General features: G+C 38.4%; 1 long non-coding RNA gene across 1 annotated transcript in view; it reads left to right on the top strand.

The window, feature by feature from the left end:
• Nucleotides 1–16,485, top strand: part of 1700111N16Rik (RIKEN cDNA 1700111N16 gene) — a 214,329-nt gene that overhangs the window by 172,425 nt on the left and 25,419 nt on the right. Inside the window, exon 7 of the long non-coding RNA NR_033213.2 lies at nucleotides 3,597–3,757. This is a non-coding gene — a long non-coding RNA (RIKEN cDNA 1700111N16 gene). The remainder of the gene's footprint in view (nucleotides 1–3,596; nucleotides 3,758–16,485) is intronic.

The following is a 16,485-nucleotide window of genomic DNA, read 5'->3' as shown; positions in this document are numbered from 1 at the left end:
TTGTTGATTTTTTCAAATAACCAGTTCCTGTTTTGGTTGATTTCTTTGTATTGTTGTTTTTGTTTCTACTTGGTTGATTTTGCCCCTGAGTTTGATTATTTCCTGCAGTCTACTCCTCTTGGGTGTTCTTGCTTCTTTTTGTTCTAGAGCTTTTAGGTGTGTTGTCAAGCTGTTAGTGTGTGTTCTCTCTAGTTTCTTTTTGGAGGCAATCAGAGCTATGAGTTTTCCTTTTAGCATTGCTTTCGTTGTGTCCCATAAGTTTTGGTATGATGTGCCTTCATATTCATTAAATTCTAAAAGTCTTTAATTTCTTTCTTCATTTCTTAATTGACCAAGTTATCATTCAGTGGAGTGTTTTTCAGCTTCCATGTTTATTGAAGTCCAGCCTGATCTATGGTGATCTAGAATGCATTATTTCAATTTTCTTGTACCTTTGTGGCCTTTTTTTTGTTTTTTGTTTGTTTGTTTTTTTGACTGATTATAAGGTCAGTTTTGTAGAAGGTAACATGAGGTGCTGAGAAGAAGATATATTCTTTTGTTTTAGGATGAAATATTCTATAACTATCTTTTAAATCCATTTGGCTTATAACTTCTGTTATTTTCACTGTGTCTCCATTTAGTTTATGTTTCCATGATCTATCCATAGATGAGAGTGGGGTGTTGAAGTCTCCTACTATTATTGTGTGAGGTGCAATATGTGCTTTGAACTTTAGTAAAGTTTCTTTTATGAATGTGGGTGCCCTTGCATTTGGAGCATAGATGTTCAGAATTGAGAGTTAATCTTGGTAGATTTTTCCTTTGATGTGTATGAAGTGTCCTCCATTATCTTTTTTTGATAACTTTTGGTTGAAAGTCAATTTTATTAATTATTAGATTGGCTACTCAAGCTTGTTTTTGAGGACCATTTGCTTGGAGAATTGTTTTCCAGCCTTTTACTCTGAGGTAGTGTCTGTCTTTTTCACTGAGGTACATTTCCTGTAATGCAGCAAAATTCTGGGTCCTGTTTATGTATCCAGTCTGTTAGTCTAATATCTTTTTATTGGGGAATTGAGTCCATTGTTGTTAAGGAAAAGTGGTTGTTACTTCCTGTTATTTTTTGTTGTTAGAGGTGGAATTATGTTTGTGTGGCTATCTTCTTTTGGATTTGTTATAAGAAGATTGTTTTCTTGCTTTTTCTAGCATGTAGTTTCCCTCCTTGTGTTGGAGTTTTCTATCTATTATTCTTTGTAGGGCCGGATTTGTGGAAAGATATTGTGTAAATTTGTTTTTGTAATGGAATATCTTGGTTTCTCCATCTATGTTAATTGAGGGTTTTGCTGGGTATAGTAGTCTGGGCTGGCATTTGTGTTCCTTTAGGGCCTGTATAACATCTGCCCAGGATCTTCTAGCTTTCATAGTCTCTGGTGAGAAGTCCGGTGTAATTCTGATAGGTCTACCTTTATATGTTACTCAACCTTTTTCCCTTACTGCTTTTAATAATCTTTCTTTGTTTTGTGCATTTGGTGTTTTGATTATTATGTATCAGGAGGAATTTTTTTCTGGTCCAGTCTATTTAGAGTTCTGTAAGCTTCTTGTATGTTTATGGACATCTCTTTCTTTAGGTTAGGGAAGTTTTCTTCTATAATTTGTTAAAGATATTTACTGGCCCTTTAACTTGGGGATCTTAACTCTCTTCTATACCTATGATCCTTAGGTTTGGTCTTCTCATTGTGTCCTGGATTTCCTGGATGATTTTGGTTAGGATCTTTTTGCATTTCAAATTTTCTTTGATTTTTGTGTCAGTGTTTTCTATGGTATCTTCTGCACCTGAGATTCTCTCTTCTGTCTCTTTTATTCTATTGGTGATGCCTTCATCTATGACCTCTGATCTCTTTTGTAGGTTTTTCTAACTCCAGGGTTGTCTCCCTTTGTGATTTCTTTATTATTTCTATTTCCATTTTTAGATCCTGGATGGTTTTGTTCAATTCCTTCACCCGTTTGGTTGGGTTTTCCTGTAATTCTTTAAGGGATTTTTGTGTTTCCTCTTTAAGTGCTTCTATTTGTTTACCTGTGTTCTCCTGTATTTTTTTTTAAGGGAGTTATTTATGTCCTTCTTAAAGTCCTCTATCATCATTATGAGAAGTGATTTTAGATCTGAATCTTCCTTCTCTTGTGTGATGGTGGAGTATCCAGGACTTGCTATGGTGGGACAATTGTGTTTTCATGATGCAAAGTAACTTTGGTTTCTACTGCTTATTTTCTTATGCTTGCCTCTCACGGTCTGGTTATCTCTAGTGTTCTCTGCCCTCACTGTTTCTGACTGGACCCTGTTTTTCCTGTGATCCTGGTTGTTTCAGAACTCCTCAGAGTCCAGCTGTCTTTGTGATTCTGGTATCCAGGGATCCTGAAATCCTGAGATCCTGAGATCCTGGGTGTGTCAGAGCTCCTGGGAGTCAAGCTGCCTCTAGGATCCTGCAATTCTGGTGTGATCAAGTTCCTGAGATCCTGTGATCCTGGGCATGTTAGAGCATCTATGATCTTGGGTGTGTTAGAGCACCTGGGAGTCAAGCTTCTTTGGGGTGTTGTCAGATTGGGTGCTGAGCTAGCACGCAACTGCTAGGGCACTGGCTCAGACTGGAAGGATCCCATACCACTGGCTGGGTGGGATTCCTTTGTTCCTGGACCCTGCTGGTCCCAGTTACTTCCAGTGTTGGGGCAGATGTTGTGGCCTCCTCACCTATGGTCCTGGACATGTTAGAGTACCTGAGTGTTGAGCGTTCTCTGTTTGTTTTGGGACTGTGTGCAGAGCTAGAGCCCAAGGTCTGCTCAGGGCACCATCTCAGACAGAAAGGTTATGTATTATTTTCATGCTAGGTTTCTCCATCTCTGTGCTTTTTTTCTTCATTTACTTTTTCATGCTATTTTTTATATTTTCTAAAAATATTTTATATTAATTTATGCTTGTGTGCTTAGATGTCATGCTTCACTTGTTTAAGTCTTAGGACAATTTGTGGGAGCCAATTCTCTCTTGCTCCTATGTGAATTTCAGGGTTCCAATTCAGGTGCACCATTTCTTTTATGCTACAAAACACTGAAATTCATGCATAGTGAGTCATTTATAGTATATTATATGAAGAATACTTTGAGTTGAACACTGGAGGTTTACTCAAATTCTGCAGATCATGTCTTTAATAACTACTAGAAAACTGATATCATTAAAAAAAAAAAAAGGATTGATTGTCAGCAGATAATAAGCCAAAAGAGAAGCCAAAATTAGGTCCTGGAAATTTGAGGCTGTAATTAACCTTTAAAAGATTATTGTATTCTCCCTATTGTGGGCTTGATAAGTTCAATTTTTCCACTCATTGATAAGGGTATATAATTGGAAGCCTATATAATCCTTGGGCCCTTCAACCATGATTTTAAAATCAATTATGCTAGTTGTTTTCATTATCACTCTGAAAAAAATACATTTGTGAAAAATTTTAAGAAGGGAGAGGTTTATTTGAGCTCATAGTTTAGAGAATGCAGTTCATTATAACTGGAAAGGCAGGGAGGATAGCACAGTTCCATATCTGGCAACCAGATCTCATGAACCATTCTTGTTCCTATCTTAGCAAAAGAGGAAGTAGAGATCTTAGAGACTGTAACCAGAAGAGAATGATGTCTTCAAGGGTTCCTTGGGGTAAACTATAGTCAGCCATCTAGGATCCACGTTCCAATGGTTCTACAGTTTTCTAAAGCAATGCTAACATTTATGGACCAAGTCTTCAAACAAGTAAGTCTACAAGGAACATTTTATATTCATACCATGACTCTAGCCTGTGAATTACCATCAAATAAGCAATGATAGATACTTTTTGAAATTTAAGGTCAAAATATTGTGGAGAGATGTTAGTCCTCCTTCTCTACATATTTACTATTCCACTTCACTTCTCTGAACATAGAAAATTTCATAATCAAAATTCCCTATTATATCCTTGTCTTAGTTAGGGTTTTACTGCTGTGAACAGACACCATGACCAAGGCAAGTCTTATAAATTACACCATTTAATTGGGGCTGGCTTACGGGTTCAGAGATTCAGCCCATTGTCATCAAGGAGGAAACATGGCAGCATCCAGGCAGGCATGCTGCAAGAGGAGCTGAGGGTTCTACACCTTCATCTGGAGGAAGCCAGGAACAGACTAGACATCCTCAGACTGCTAGGAGGAAGATCTCTGAACTCACCCCCACAGTGACACACTTCCTTTAACAAGGCCACAATTTCTACTAGTGCCACTCCCTGGAATGACCATATGCAAACCATCACAATCCTGCATTATAAAACTCTTCATTTCCAGGTTTATTTCCCAGAATTCCAGTCAAATATAGAGGGTTTATTTCAGAGGGTTTAAGTAGATATTCAGATAGATCACTCAATGGTAATTTTACGGATTTTTCTAACTAGTTACCCATCCCACAGCCATACTTAAAGGATCTTAGTCAGTAGTTCATGGGTCCCAGTCTTCTTATGAAGTAACTAAATGGAGGTTGGTAATGGATAATAGCCAGCATATGATGCTCCATGATTTCTACTCCTCAAAGGGTTTGGATGGTTTTCCCTACTCACAAAGCCAACCTTGAGCCATAAATGCTGCTTGTGATCCTGGAAAAATTGTATAGGAGACTACCAATCTTTTATTAAGTCTGATTTGTATCTTTCCCTATCACATATTAATCATGCCCTCCCTTGTAAATTCTAGAGAGAGCCATAAAACAAGAGATATTCTAGTAATATCGAGTCAAATATCTATTGGCACCATTCTATGTGTAAAAGAGCATTAAGGACACAGCCATTGGTGAACTAGCACCACTCTGTGGCACTATATTTTAGGAAGAGAGATAAATAATAATCTATTAAAATGTAAAGAGATGGTGACAGGTATCTATAAGGCGATATCTATAAAGTGATTACTAGTAATTTACTAATATAGGGTTATATAACAGAAGATCACCATGAGTGAAAGCAAGGGTAAGAAGGAAAGTGAGAGCAAGTGTTTTATGTGCTTCATGAAATAAGTTGAGCATATAAGAAATTCACTAGAGCTTGATCTCAGAATTGGTGTGAGACGGTAGGAAAGAAGAAGAAAGGAAATGGGCAAAGGGAAAAGTTAAGCTCTGATCATTCTTCAACCATGGATTCATCTGAGTTCATCAGAAGACAGACACCCCTTGTGAGGTATTCTGTTTTGCAGCCAGCAGATGAACATTTTTACACTCATATTTACTTGTTGTTGAATGAAAGTTTTTATGGGAAAGTGATGATTACAAGTAGGGGCACTTCTTTCCAGGAAAAGGCAATTTTCAGTTAGTTAACCACTGAAAGCTATGAGCCTAGTAACTTCTCTAGAAACTAGGGGAATAAATCCTTCAGTCAAAAAAAGCTTTGATTAGGGTATCCTAACTACATAGATGGAATTTGTTCATACAATAGAAGGAACAGTTTCAGAGCTCTTGGGGTTACGTTTTCTGAGGATTATTTCAAAGAGGGAAGCTAATAGTGCAAACTGTATTCCCCACTGCTGTAGCTATTCTTCAGGATTCAATTGGCATTGTCCATATCTTTCATGTAGCTTCTTTTCTAGGGTCTTCTTGCCCTCAGCTAATGCCTCTACTGGTTTTGATGACTTCACAAACAGGTGACAAGCCTGAGATCCTGATCTCTGAAGTGTCCAAAATCCTAGGCACCATTATATTTACAGATCAAACTAGCTCTTGTAAATTGAAAATAAAGATTGGGCAACCAACTGGGCTATCAAAGTTGCACACAAATTCTTTCCTATCTCTACTGGGTGATGTTTTCCCTTGTGTTTCCTTATGGTTGGAACCAATCCCTTCCTATTAGCACACAGTCACTCTTCTTGACTACTTATTCCATTGAACAAGAATCAGGATGTGTCTAGGCTGCATTTTCATTTTATACTTCAATAAAAGAAATCTTTCTGTGCCTCTAGTAAAAGTATTTTTCTTTTGATCTTGTTTTTTCTCAAAACAAGGTAAGGTCTCAATATGTCACCTAGGCTGGCTTTAGTTTTCCAGTCCCCTAACTCAGCTTCCTAAGTGATGAAACTATGGATATGTGACACCATGCCTGGCTATATTTCCCCTTTGAGAATCCTGACCTCTATACTAATGAATTAAAAAACAAAAAACAAAAAAACAAACAAACAAAAGAAAACCCAAAATCTTCCAGACATCACTACCTTCATAAAATAGGAAATAGGTTCTTCCAGAAGGGACACTTATACCTTTATCCTTTGAGTTTATATCCAATGTATTATATTTTTCAGGCACATAACAAACACTACATACAGGTCTTAATATATAATGAACACTACATGCTGGAAGAAAGCCAAAGGAATCATCTTTGAGCTGTGTATTCCACTGTACTTGCAAGGGCCTGTACTATCACTGTTAGGTGGGCACCTTTCAGCTAGTGTGGATGTGTTAGGACAAATGGGCTCTATAGTATGATAGAGCAACTCATCTACTACGAAGTAACATTAGTTCGGCACAATATTACGTACAGTCTCATGTCAGTGAATCAAACATTCTTGTGCTCTCTGAGAGCATTTCTGGAATATATGTTATTCTTATGAAAATTAATCACTTGTTTAATGACTCTCTCTATTTAGAAAAATTCCAAAGTTGTTTTGCTACCAGGTCATTGGTTATTTGCACAGGGTATCATTGAAGACTGCTGGTCTCTTTCTCTCAAGTTACACATTCTAGTATAACAGCAGCTCAGCCTTGGCGAGTGGGAACCAGCTGCCTGTGCCCTGGACTGCTTGCTGCCTGCCCCTACCTGCCCTTGGGGGTTTGGAATGAGGTGGCACAGAATCAAGGGCACAGACTCTGAGAGCAGGTGCAAGGTCTGGACACTGCTGCAAGCTCTTTTGATACCCTTCAACTGTGCCCCATTGGTCCCAAGAAAGTATCTCTTCTAAACAACAGTTCCCAATTAGCTGACATTGTCTGCATCAGCAATCCTGGGTCTCTCAGGCAGTCTTCAATTAGGTCCCCCTGCAGGAGATGCCTTTGCAGCTGTGTAGCCCCTGGTGTTTTCATAGAGGTATAACCAGTCAAATGTGTTTTAGTTTTCTACCAATCCTTGTATTACTTTAAACCTCAGAATATTTTTTTTTTGCATAAAACAATTGTCCAAATGCATCACTGGACAAATTTACTTTCACAGTTGTCTTTTAAGGTCACCCCTGAATGAGCTAAAGTACAGCCATGGTCAATTTTTAACTTGCATCCACATATGAGCCAACTCATCTGTGAAATAGTCTTGATTTCTCCTTTTTATATAAGCTTGTTTTATAATGAATCTGGTTAGGCACCTAACCTGATGGACTAAAAGAACACAGCCCCAACTCCATGATCCCTTAATGATCCTAGTATCAAACACTTCTTTTCTACCAAAAGCTGAAGAGCATGCAAGGTTCTGCTTTGTATTTAAGAGGCTGAATAATTACCCAATATACATGCTATCGTCCTGTGCTTTCAACCCCATACTTGTTTATAGTGATTCTATTGTTTGAGCTTGCCATAATCCCAAAAGACATAAAAGTGAAATGTGAAAACCTATGAAAACCAAAAGAGTTATGACCCAATATATGCTTGGTTTTATATTGCCTATCTGAATGACTAGCATTTCTACCTTGATCAATGTGGATTCTTTTGTGTTTATATAGTTATGAGACTTATACTAAGTGTTTTCAGTGTTCTTGCTAGGATGCTAGTACTGTGTTTTTCATGAGTGCTCCTATAATAATATCATTTATACAACTTTATGCTCTGCTTCTCCTGATTCTCTGATGCAGTATTGTGAAAGGTGAGTTACATGTTTACTGACCTAGCTAGTTGGTTTATTCTAAATCCAGCATCTGGCTTGAGGTTAAGTCCCATTACTTTCACAGGAGCCAGCCAGGCACTGTTGGGGCATAATTTCACTATTAGACCCTTACCTAGAAAGGGAGATGCATAAAGGCTGATCCTGATGTGGCACATGTCAGTTTAGAGGAGTTCCTTTGCACCATCCTTCAGAATGGAAGGAACATTTGTGGCAAAGACTGAAGTATAATGTATCAATGGAAGGAGAGGTCCTTTGTCCTATGAAGATGCTCTAGTGTAGGAAAACTGAGGGTGGGGAGGTGGGAGTGGGTGGGTGTAGAGGAATACCCTCATATAAGCAGGGGGAGGGAGGATGTGATAGGGTGTTTCGGGAGGGAGGGAAACTGGGAAAGGGGATAACATTTGAAATGCAAATAAAGAAAATAACCAATAAAAAATAAAAATAAATTAAGCATTAAAAAAAGACTGCAGTATATCCACAGATGCAGAAGGGTTAGGTGAGGACCGACCATTCCGTATTTGAGGGTATGCAACGCTAGGTATTCATTACCTATGATGTGGTATCCCATCCTGTTTCATTTAGATACCTGGCTTTTGCCTTATAGATATAGGATTGGGAGTTTAAGCTTCATTGGAGCTCTCTCTTTGTTGGTTAGATGATTAATTTCTAGGCCTGGGCAGCTTTCTCTCCTTCCCGAGTGCAGGAGACAAATGGCAAGTTTTCATTTATAAGAGAGACTGTCCAGGCTTCACACTTGTCTTCTGATGCTGATTACTCATTGTCTTTTGTTTCATTACTGCAAAGCATCAGTCATAATTTATAAAGCTTCCTATTTCTATTCTTGCTCATGAATTTCCTTCCCAATCAATGTGTTGTATCTGAGTTTCACATGTAAAAATGTTAACAATGAATTGTCCGTTTTATAGATTCTTGTGCTACCTCTCCAGTGAAGAGAGTCTCAGCGCCAGTTACATGGCAGATGGTCCAGCTTCAGGATATCATGCTAATGATTGCCTTTTCAGTTTACTACTGCCAAGATTAGCAGTTTGAGTTAGTTTGGGCTCTGAGATGGAAGGAGTATGCAAGAATGTTATCAATGCTGTTAGGATCAACATCTATGGAAAAAAAAAGAATCTGGATTGGTCAGAGAATTTGGACTGTTACTTGTTCTCATGCAAGGCTTTAGTCTACCCTTGGGAATTACCAGAGCTATGAAATCCTTGACAGTTCCCCACGTTTCAGGGAGGTGGCTGTGTCCTTAAACTTTACCCATAATGAGCTATTTGATATAGACGATCATTGGAAATATACAGTTTTTCCAACCAAGGTCAGGTGCCAACAGGTTTCCCAACAGCTACAGAAATGAGCTTTTCAGTTTCTTAAGGCAAATTTAAATAGAAGAGCAAAGCATTCACATGTAAGGTGCCTTTGTATAAGATTAGCTAACAAGTTGGTGAAGTCTTTTAATGGAGTCCTGGATATCAAGAAGGAAGCAGTACTGTGCATGTTTTTAGAAAGACTGGCTTAATTATGAAGTCTCAGATCTTCGAGGAAGAGGAAATGCAATGTATATAAAGAACTGAAAGGTCAATCATAGTACTACCGGAGGATCCAGCAATACCTCTTCTGGGCATATATCCAGAAGATGTCCCAACCAGTATGAAGGACACATGCTCCACTATGTTCATAGCAGCCTTATTTATAATAGCCAGAAGCTGGGAAAGAACCCAGATGCCCCTCAACAGAGGAATGGATACAGAAAATGTGGTACATTTACATAATGGAGTACTACTCAGCTATTAAAAAGAATGAATTTATGAAATTCCTAGGCAAATGGATGGACCTGGAGGGCATCATCCTGAGAGAGGTAACCCAATCACAAAGGAACTCACACAATATATACTCACTGATAAGTGGATACTATCCCAAAACTTAGTATATCCAAGATATAAGATACAATTTGCCAAATGCATGAAACTCTAGAAGAAGGAAGACCAAAGTGTGGACACTGTGCCCCTTCTTAGAATTGGGAACAAAACACCCATGGAAGGAGTTACAGAGACAAAGTTTGGAGCTGTGACAAAAGGATGGACCATCTAGAGACTGCCTTATCTAGGGATCCACCCCATAATCAGCTTCCAAACACTGACACCACTGCATACACTAGCAAGATTTTGCTGAAAGGACCCAGATATAGCTGTCTCTTGTGAGACTAGGCAGGGGCCTAGCAAACACATAAGTGGATGCTCACAGTCAGCTATTGGATGGATCACAAGGCCCCCAATGGAGGAGCTAGAGAAAGTATCCAAGGAGCTAAAGAGATCTGCAACCCTGTAGGTGCAACAACATTATGAACTAACCAGTACCCTGGAGCTCTTGACTCTAGCTACATATGTATCAAAAGATGCCCTAGTCAGCCATCACTGGAAAGAGAGGCCCATGGGACACACAAACTTTATATGCCCCAGTACAGGGGAACGCCAGGGCCAAAAAAATGAGAATGGGTGGGTAGGGAAGTGGGGGGGAGGGTATGGGGGACTTTTGGGATAGCATTGGAAATGTCATTGAGGAAAATACGTAATAAATAAAAAAAAAACTGAAAGGTCAATGGTTGACACATTATGTGAAGAGAAAAGGAGTACACTATGATTAACAGTGGAACAGGGACTTGTCAGGTAGTAACAAAAGTTTGTTTTCTTCCCAATACAGTGGGTGGATCTTAGAGGCCTTTCAGCAGGAGATAATATATGGTTAGATTGACTGATTGATTGATTGATTGAGACACTGTAGCACTGGCTATCCCTATGTAGACCAGGTTGGCCTTGAATTCACAGATATCCTCCTGCCTCTGCCTCCCTCCCAACTGTGCTAGACTTGTTTTTATTAAGATAGTAATAGACACAGTGTTAGGAATAGGCCAGTTAGCCCTAATTTTTTCTGTGCTTTAGAATTACCCAAGGAATCATTACAATGTATTGTTGTCTGGCTCCCGTTTTTAGACTTTCTTTAGTCTGAAGTTGTGTGGAGGTCACCACAACTATGGAAATCAACACAACATTGGAAACTGTGTTAAAGGGTCACAGCAATAAGAAGGTTGAGAATCACTGTGACTAGACAGTGAGAGAGAGCAAACTAGGAATAGTATGGATATTTGGACATTTGCAATGCCCCCAGCCATACACCTTTACAAACAAGGCTCAATTTCCTAATTGTTCCTAAACAGTTCCTGCAACTTGGGATCGAACATTCAAATACATGAGCCTATGGGGGCCATTCTCATTCAAGCCACCACAGTGAATAAATCTCTTGTTCTATAAGGACTGGAGTTCAGATCCCTCAAAACCCACATAAAAGTGGCCATAAAACATGTGCGTTTGATGGCTAGGTTCACTTGTCCTAATCTGTGATTTGTAGGCCAGTTAGAAAGTATTAACCAGTCTTTTGTGTATTTACATATGACTTTTACCTGTGTGATCTTTTTAGACATATTTTCCCAATTTTTCTTATTTACTTTCCCTACATTTTTAAAATGAAATTTACTTTTAAATTTAGAACATAGAATCACATGTCTTCAAGGTGTGTCATATAATGCTTCATAATGTTGGAAGTTGCATTGTGACTAAGACTAAATGTGCCTACCTCTTCAAACTTGTATTATTTGTTATAAAGATCTTTAAAACCTTTTTCTAACTGTTAAAAGACATAAAGCAACATTGTTATCAAGAGTTGCCCTAAGCCTGACAGTGGTGGCACATGCTTTTAATCCCAGTACTTGGGAGGCAGAGGCAGGTGGATTTCTGAGTTCAAGGCCAGCCTGATCTACAAAGTGATTTCCAGGACAGCCAGGGCTACACAGAGAAACACTGTCAAAAAAAAAAAAAAGTTACCCTACCGTGCAACAATGTATAACAGCTTGTTTATTGCTATCTGCAACTCAGACCCCTTTGATTAGTTTCAAACCTACCCTGATGACCTTACTCTCTTTAGACTCTGACCACTAATAGTCTCCCTTTAAGTATTCAATGCACTATATTTCTATTAGTAAGATTTTTGTGCATCAAGTTATGTGGGCCACAATTATCTAGATATTTACTCAAACTTGTTTTGGACTTACCTATGAAGATATGTTTTGGTGAGTTTAACATTGAAATCAAAGGAATTTGAGTAAAGAAAATTGTCCTCCAGAATACAGGTAGGCCTATCTAATCAGCTGAAAGCATAGATGGAGGACAAAACAGACAGGTATCCTCTAAGAATTAACAAAAATAATGCCTCACCAGCCAGCCACTTATAATTCTGCAGAAGACTACATTCACACTCAAATATTAACTCTCCTGATCTATAGGCTGTCTATAAACACTGAAACATTTTAACTTCCAACATGAGCCTGTTTTGTAACAGTAATATCTCTGTATAGAAATGTGCATACTTTCTGTTATTCCTGTTTCTTTGGAGAATGCTTTTATGGTATTCTTTGTTTGCTGTAGGTTGCTCTACCTTATCCAAAGTTAGAATAAGAAAAGTTCTCCCAGTGTAGAAACATATTATTGTTCCCTTGGGGGCTTTATTGTTCCATTTAAAATGTATCCTGTAGACCAGGAGCTACATATATTCAAATATTAAACTCATTGTCTTTTAGCTGTATGCTCTGAGATGAACTTATTTTGAATATGGGTTAAAAGTCAAAAGGGCCTCACACAGTGCCCATGAAGAGTGAGTGAGTTAGGATCTTTAAGAACATGCACAGTCCATAGTAGGTTCGGTGAACTATTTAGAATGTTTATAGTTGTGCAGTAAACTGAGTGCTGGGGCAGAGGCAGTGAAATTAACCGAGCCAGTTCACATCCTAAACTAGGCAGTACTACTACTTAAAAATCCTTTGCTACCTGTAGACAGGAATTAATTAAATGCATAAATTAATAAAAATACCAAATAAAAGCTCCCTCGATGATTCTAATGTATAATAAAATTTAGGAAAATATGCAGTAGATCAGAGAGGCCAAGAGCAAAAACTGGAAGACCAATTAAAGAGGCTATAATAGGATTCTAGGCAAGAGACAGTGTCAGCACAGGCAAGCAGAATGTTACCAGTGGTAGTTAGAATCAGTCATTCTTGGCCACATAGCTGACCTCTTCCCCCTCCACTGTGACACCAATGCTTCTTTTAGTGCAGCTCCTGAATTCACTAAGGTTGTTTATGTTTGCACTTGTTCTGCCATCTATTTGGACTCCTTGTACCACATCTTTGCAAGGCTCTCTCCCCGGCACATGCACTTCTGACTGGAAAACCATCTTTGCAGCGGCATTTCCTTTCAGAGTAGTTTTACCCCCAGCTCCACTTGTTTGATCCCTAGACCTCATACCCTCATGTTGGTACAATAATATCTCATCACTTCCTGATATTTTATGTCCTCCTGCTCCCCATCACGAACTCAAGTGGAAACTTCAGGAGCAGTATGGTTTTTGTTTTCTTTTCTTTTCTTTTCTTTTCTTTTCTTTTCTTTTCTTTTCTTTTCTTTTCTTTTCTCCATCGTGTTCACCCTCTCTCCTCTGTTTCAAGATTGGATGTGTACCCATTGGAAGCTTCTGGCATCCCTGCTCGCTGATAGGATGAGATTTATCACCATCACTGCAGCACTCTTCATGTATGTGTTCCAGAGCCATGTAAACCAGAAGGATGAGATGACGAATGAGTGTGTCACGCCTGAGGTTAATTGATGTTCCTGGTCTGCCTCTGTTCATGCTCCCATCTTTCATCTCAACACTCAGAGCCCTGATTCTCTTCCCTTTGGCCTTGGGTGCCTGTATGTTTATCTAAAGTATATTGATATAGATTAGAGCCTTTCAGAGCCATATCCATAACTAAATGTTGACACCCAACCTGATTAAATTCTGACTCAGTAATTCTAGGATACAATTTCTTCTAATCAGTGTCTATGTGCTGGGATTCCTGGCTTAGGTCTGCTCTATGGCATCAGTTTTTATACTGTCTGTTTATACATTTCACTTCCTGAAACTACCATGGAAATATGTGTGACTTCTTGTGTTTATAAGCTTAAGACAAGTGATGAAACTATTTCTCAAGTCACCTTATGAGTCAAGAGTAAATTGGACATTTACTGAGGTTCTGTGTGTGTGTATGTGTGTGCTAGACACTGTTAGGTGGTGATATATGCTATTCATCTAGTTTCCTAAAGACTCTGTGACTTACATGCCATTTACAAATGAATAAAATGACATTTAGGGAGATGGAATAATCTGCTGCAGGTTTCACAACTAAGAAGTTGTAGCATCTTTGGACCTTGAAAAATGGATATTTAGCAAATATGTTTAAAATGCTTAACAAATAAGAGCAGATGATATGTAAAGCTGGGACCAGCCAGTAACTAATCCCAGACTCCATTCATATAAGAAAATATCTGGAGAAGCACTAAGATCGTGTAGCAGTGACATTAAGGAGGTCTTTGTTTTGTTCATACAGATAAATCATATTTGCAGGAGCTATACATTTTGCTTGCCATATAGTAATTGAAAAACTGGAATGGCTAAAATTCAGATTAGATTAGATTTTAAATTCTGTTTTTATTCCAGTATTTATAATAAAAATATCCTCTATGGATATTTGAAAAATTAGGCATGTATGTGATGATTACCAAATATTTATATATTGCACAATTGTTAATTTTGGAGTGTTATTATTTATACAAATTATATAGGGGAGGATACAAGGCCTCACCATGACAGAATGAGAAAACTGGTGAGAATTGGACTTTCAACCTCAGCACACTGAGATCCCTAATTGTGACCGGTGTATCTCATTTATTCAGCTCATGTTAAACATTTGGCATAAATTCTAAAGATGCTAAAAAAAGCATCATTTTACAGCATGAGGAATATTGGTCCAGAGCTCAAATCAATTGGGTTCCTTTCTTTGAGCCTCACTGGCCATATTTCTCTGCCACACTACCACAATATCAAAAGATAATCAAGTGACATTTGATGAATGAGATCAGTCAAGTATGTTCTTCTTCTGTAATTCTGGGCCCTTCTTTCATCAGACATTAGTAACCAATCATACTACTAGCTGTACTAAGAACTGTGGGCCCCACACTGTACAGAACTGAGCAGTCCAGTGGTGGAACCCAAGGACCTGTGAAGTACACTGAGTATCTGATTACCTCTAGTTTGTGTGTAAATATTCTCACCTCAGGGTGGTAGTCAACAGTCAGAGAAGACATGGTCTCTATGGCGTGAGTAGGTCAAAGATGGAGTTTACAACTTATAAATGAAGCTCACTCAAGAGAACACACTCACTTGTTTTGCCAATAGGATACCAAGACATTATTCTGTAACACAAAAGGGGACAAACCAGAATGTTATCATGTTGGCAACCCGAGTTTAGCCTGCAAGCCTTCAGAGCACACTGAAGTCATTTATGTTGTGTATAAGCTACACCATCTAAGGAATTCTATTATGGAAGCTAAAATGGACAAGAGTGCACTGGCTTCATAGTTCATTACTAGTCCCTCTGCTTGTGCCTCTCTCTCTACCCATGGTTTGATAAAGGCCTATAAAATACTTTCAGTTGTGTTAAAAGGCACAAAAATTCAAGTGGCTTTTAGATATGTTGCTAGACAAAGTCATAATGTTCTCATTAAAATAAGGAGTAGTATAGCCTAATACATGATGAAAATGCTAAAATTAGGAAGGTGCTAGAGACTAGCCTGGGTTTTCTTTTCCTTGGTTGTTGAATGTCATTAGCATAATAGAAACCCATTGCAACCAGATGTGCAACAACTGCTGGTATCACTCCAAATAATTGATTATCATTCAGTTACAGTAAAAACACATACTATGAAACTTACCTCCTTACTTTGAAGTATACAGTATAGGGTTAAGCAATTATTATTGAGTAGCAGATTTTGGAAGTATTTTATCACATCAGGCACTGATGCTCACATGCCTTTTCTCCCTCTGAGTTTGACTACTTTAGATGTTATGTGGGCATATTTTCCATTATTTAACTTTTGTAATTAGCTGATTTCATTTATTATAATTTCCTTTAGGCTTACCCATGTTGTAACATGACAGAGTTTGCTTCCTTTAAAGGCTGAAAGGTATTCTTCTGTGTATATTGTATTAATTTCATTTCTGTTCCTGTCACTAAAGTACGTCACAGAAACAATTAAAAGGAGGATCACAATTGTAGAGGCTTTCAGTCCACCACTGCAGGGCAAGCATGGCAGAGCATTTTTATTAAAGTGGAAATTTCTGTTTTCTTGTATCTGTACGATTGGAGTGTAAGACTGAGACATTTCAGCTCACAGCAGACCAGAAAGCACAGAAAGCAGGCTGGAACTTGGAGTGCATATTTGTTAAAGACCTGACCCTGTTGTCCTACTTATGCCAGCCTGTCACAACTCCCACAAGCTCCCACACCTTTTATAATAGCACCACAAGATGGAAGGCTGTTGTTTACTTCAGGCTACAGGCTATAGGTTACATTTCAAATTCAAACCATACCATACAAATGACAGATTTTTCTTTATCCTTCTACTCATTTATCTGGTGATAAACATTTTAGATTGTGTATACTTTTAATGATGTT

Source organism: Mus musculus, chromosome X, assembly GCF_000001635.26.
Source record: "Mus musculus strain C57BL/6J chromosome X, GRCm38.p6 C57BL/6J".
In the NCBI taxonomy this organism is placed as follows: Eukaryota; Metazoa; Chordata; class Mammalia; order Rodentia; family Muridae; genus Mus; species Mus musculus.
Note: the sequence above shows the minus strand (reverse complement) of the source record. Positions and strands in the feature narration are given on the sequence as shown.